Below are 4961 nucleotides of genomic sequence, written 5' to 3' on the forward strand. Positions count from 1 at the left end.
TTGCTAAAATTATCTTTCTTCCCTTGTAAGTTTGGGATTTCTTTTTCTTTGTTGATTTCAGGATTCTTTCCTTTCCTCTATATTTTACAAATTTACTATAATATGTCTTGGTGTTGGTAAGCTTTTGTTGATCCTGATAGAAGTTCTCTCTGATTCCTGGATTTTTATGGCTGTTTTCTTCTCCTGATTTGGAATGTTTTCATCAATAATTTCCTCAGATAATCTTTCTGCCCCATTTTCTTCTCTTCTTGAGTGTTCTATAATATGAATGTTAATATATTTTATGGATATGCTTATTTCCCTAAGTCTACATTTGTGATCCAACGTCTTTCTTTCCCTCTTTTTTTCAGCTTCATTGTTTTCCATAATTTTATCTTCTAAATCAGTGATTTGTTCCTCTGCTTCTTCCATCTTTGTGGTCATTACATTGAGTTGGTTTTGCATCTCGGCTATAGCATTTTTAATTTCAGATTGACTAGTTTATATTTTTTTATCTTTGTAGTAAGGAACTTCTTGGCGTCTTCTATGTTTTTCTGTAGTCTAGCTAGTATCCTTATGATCGTTTTAAACTCTGGTTGAGGCATTTTACTTATATCTGTTTTTATTAGATCCTTGACTATCACGTCTTCTTGTTCTTTCTTTTGGGATAAATTCCTCCTTGGAATTTTGTCTAGGTTTCTATCCCTTTGTGTGTTAGGAAAGTCTATTACATTTCCTGCTTCTCAGCATAATGGCTATATTAAGAACATATCATATACTGTCCAGGACCTGATGCTTCAGGAAGTGTTTCTGGCATATGCTTTGTGCACTCTGCTGTGTTTTGCTTGCATTTCCCCTCAGGTCAATCCTATCCAGAATTTTTCCTTTCCTGTAATATGGAGTGTTTGGGCTTTATTCACTGTGTGGCAAGTTTTAATGTATGTTTTGATATGCTTGTTAAATAAGGCAAATCCTACTTCCTCTAATGCTGAAGTTTTGCAGCACTCTATGATTAGTAGACTTGGTGGGTGCTAGGAGTTTGTGCTGTTCTTCTGAGGGGGGCCTGCTGCTATTCTCTCAGACACACTTGCCCTAGTGAAAAAGAAGCTGCATAGTGCGGGGTGGTGGGATTTGGTATGAGTCCCTTGTTAGTGTCCTATAAGTCCTTAAGTTTTATCTAGTCTTTTTTAAATTACTTTTCTTGTAGTATGTCTGCCTGGATAATTTCAAATGATCTATCTCCAAGTTCACTGATTATTCTGCTCAATCAATTCTGTTTTTGCTGAAATTCTCTATTCAGTTTTCCTGTTTTCTTTATATTCATCAGCTCCAGAATTTCTGTTTTTTTAATGGTTTTTATCTCATTGTCAGTATTTTCATTCATTTTTATATCATCTTCCTGATTTTGTTTAGTTGTCTCTATGTATTGTAACTTATTAGGCCTCTTTAACATTTTTAAAAAAATCTTTGCTAGTAATCCTAGATTTCTATTTCATTAAATTTAGTTACTGGAAATTTATATTCTTCATTTTGATTTATCATGTTTTCTTGATTATTTATGTTCCTTCTATCTTTGTGTTGGTGTCTATACATTTGAAGAAACAAGCCTTCTCCCAATAATTATGGACTGAATGTAAAAGGAAAGAATCACTTCAGGAGAGATTCTGGGAGACTTTCAACCCATTTTTAAGAATGTACACACTACCCCTATCTTCCTACATCTTGGGAGAATTTTCAGTTTTGTGCACAATTTGCAATCTTGTAGAGCCATGCCATTTACAGTAGACAGGCTGTTCATTTTACCTCTAGGTCCACTGAAAGGCTGTTGTGTTGGATGAACACTACACTTCTTTCTTACCCTTCTAATGGACTTTCAAGGTTGTGTGTCTTGTCGCCATTTTGCAGAGCCTTGCCCAATGCAGTAAGCCACACACTATTTTTTTCTTTGTTCTTAGTTGCTCCTAGATATCTGAACTATGCTAGTTCCTTCAGAACTCTGGAAGGGAGTGAGACAGAAGCACACCATTCAGGAAACATCCTGAAGAAACAGGAATATTCTATTTATACTCCACTCTCTCTTTCCACTGAAGGGATATAATAGGACAACACAATATCTCAGTACTGTGCTTGGGGGAAGGTCTGATATAAGTAAATTGAAAATACTTTTATTACCCACTTCAATGTAGTTATTCTTGATTTTGTTCCTCTGTTGTACTGCAAATCTAAAGTGGATTCTCAACCCCTCATAAAAGTGTTATGGTCTGCATATCATTGTTAATCAGTATTTCTATGGGGGAAACAAGTGTGGGGAGATTATATTCTGTCATATTGTTGACATATTTTTTTCATCTATTCTGTATTTATATTTTTCCCTTTTATTGTTTTAAATACTCATTATTTGTATCTTCTTTTTGTTCCCAAGAATATTTGTTCTGCCAATCAGTGAACATAAAATATCTTTCCATTTCTGTTATTGAAGAATTTCTTTTATCAGTGTTTTATAGTTTTCAGAGTATGTATTTTTACCTCTTTCATTAAGTTGATTACTAGAATTATTTTCTTAATTTCCCTTTTTGCTACTTCATTATTAGTGTATAGAAATGCAACAGATTTCTGTATATTAATATCGAATCCTGTGACTACTGAATTAATTTTTCAGTTCCAGTAATCTTTTGGTGAAATTTTTAAGGTTATCTGAATAGTATCTTGTCATCTGCAAATAAAGAGTTTTACTTCTTTTTCTAACCAATATAAATGCCTTTAATTTCTTTTTTCCTCTAATTGGTGTGTCTAGGACTTCCAGTATTAGGTTGAATAAAACTCAGAATGGACATCCTTGTAGGGGGAAGGTTTTTAGTTTTTATTTCATTGAGTAGAATATTAGCTCTGGGTTTTTCATATATGCCTTTTATTTTGGTGAGGTATGGTACAATCAACCTACTTTGTTGAGTTTTTATCATGAAACTATGTTACACTTTATCAACTTTTCTTCATAGCTTTTTCTCCGTATATGGAGATTATAATTTTTTATCCTTTTTCTTCATTTTCCTTTTGTTAATTTTTAATTTAAATTGCAGTTACTTAACATATAGAGCAATATGTCTCAAGTGCAATTTAGTGATTTAATACCTATATGTAACAACCTGTGATCATCACAAGTACACTCTTTAATCTCCATAACCTATTTTACCCATTTACCCACCCACTTTTCCTCTGATAACTATCAGCTTATTCTCCATAGTTAAGAGTCTGTTTCTTGGTTTGCACCCCCCCTCTCTCCCCCTCGTTATGCTCACGGATATTATTTCTTAAATTCAACATATTAATGAATAATATGGTATTTTTCTTTCCCTTACTGACTTACTTCACTTAACACAATACTTTCTATATACACCCACATAGCTGCAAATAGCAAGATTTCATTCTTTCTTATGGCTGAGTAATATTCCACTTTATCAGGGGTGCCTGGGTAGCTCAGTCAGTTGAATGTTTGCCTTCAGCTCAGTTCATGATCTCAGGGTCCTGGGATCAAGTCCTTCGTTGGGGGGTGTCCCTGCTCAGTGGGGAGTTTGCTTCTCTCCCCTTGCTCCTGCACTCTCACTCACTTGTGCTGTCTCTCTCCCTTTCAAGTAAATAAATAAAATCTTTAAAAAATTCCACTTTATCTACTCATAAGTCTTCTTTATCCACTCACAAGTCAATGGACAGTTTCCATGTTTTGGGTAATGTAGATAATGCTGCTACTCACATTGGGGTGTATTTATCCCTTTGAATTAATATTTTACTATTATTTGGGTAAATACTTACTAGTGAAATTGTTAGGCAATAGGGTAGTCCTATTATTAACTTTCTGAGGAAATACCATACTGTTTTCTAGAGCATCTGTACCAGTTTGAATTATTACCAACAATGCAGGAGGGTTCCCCTTTCTTCACATCCTTGCCAAAACATATTGTTTCTTGTGTTGTTAATTATGGCCATTGTGATGGGTGTTAGATGATATCTCATAGTAGTTTTAGCTTGCATTTCCCCGATGAACAATGATCTTGAGCATCTTTTCATGTGTCTGTTGGATATCTGGATATCTTCTTTGGAAAAAAAATGTTTATTGATGTTTTCTGCCCAATTTTAAATTGGATTAAATTATTTGTGTTTTTTTAAATTTAAGTTTTATAAGTTCTTTGTGTATTTTGGATACTAACACTTTATCAAATATCATTTGCAAATACCTTCTCTCATGCTGAATGTTCCTTCTCAGTTTTGTTGATTGCTATTTTCACTGTGCAGAAGTTTATCTCTTGATGAAGTCCCAATAGTTTATTTTTGTTACATATTAACCTAAAACAGTAGAATAAACATTATTTATAAGTACATATGAAATATTCTCCAGAATAGATAATATATTAGGTCAAAAAACAAGTCTCCACATATCCATAAGGATCAAAGCCATACCATGGATCTTCTCCAACCAGAACCCTATGAAACTAGAAGTGAACCATAAGAAAATTTTTGAAAGACCACAAGCACTTGGTAGTTAAGCAACAATAAATGACTCAACCAGAAAATTAAGGAAATGAAGACATACATGGAAACAAATGAAAGCAAAAACACAGTGGTCCAAAGCTTTGTAATGCAGCAAAAGCAGTCCTATGATGAAAGTATACAGTAATACAGGCTTACCTCAAGAAACAAGAAAAACCTCAATCTAACATTACACCCAAAGGAGCAAGAAAAAGAACAACAAACAAAACTGAAAAACAGCTGATGGAAGGAAATAATAAAGATTAATGCAGAAATAAATGACATAAAAGCTAAAAAAGCATTGGAACACATCAATGAAATATAAGCTAGTTCTTTGAAAAACATCAATAAAATTGATAAGCCTCTAGCCAGATTTTCAAAAAGAAATGAACATTGACCCTAAAAAACAAACCACAAATGAGCCAGGAGAAATAACCAACACCACAGAAATATCAACAATT

The sequence above is a fragment of the Vulpes vulpes genome, chromosome X (assembly GCF_048418805.1).
Source record: "Vulpes vulpes isolate BD-2025 chromosome X, VulVul3, whole genome shotgun sequence".
NCBI classification, from domain to species: Eukaryota; Metazoa; Chordata; class Mammalia; order Carnivora; family Canidae; genus Vulpes; species Vulpes vulpes.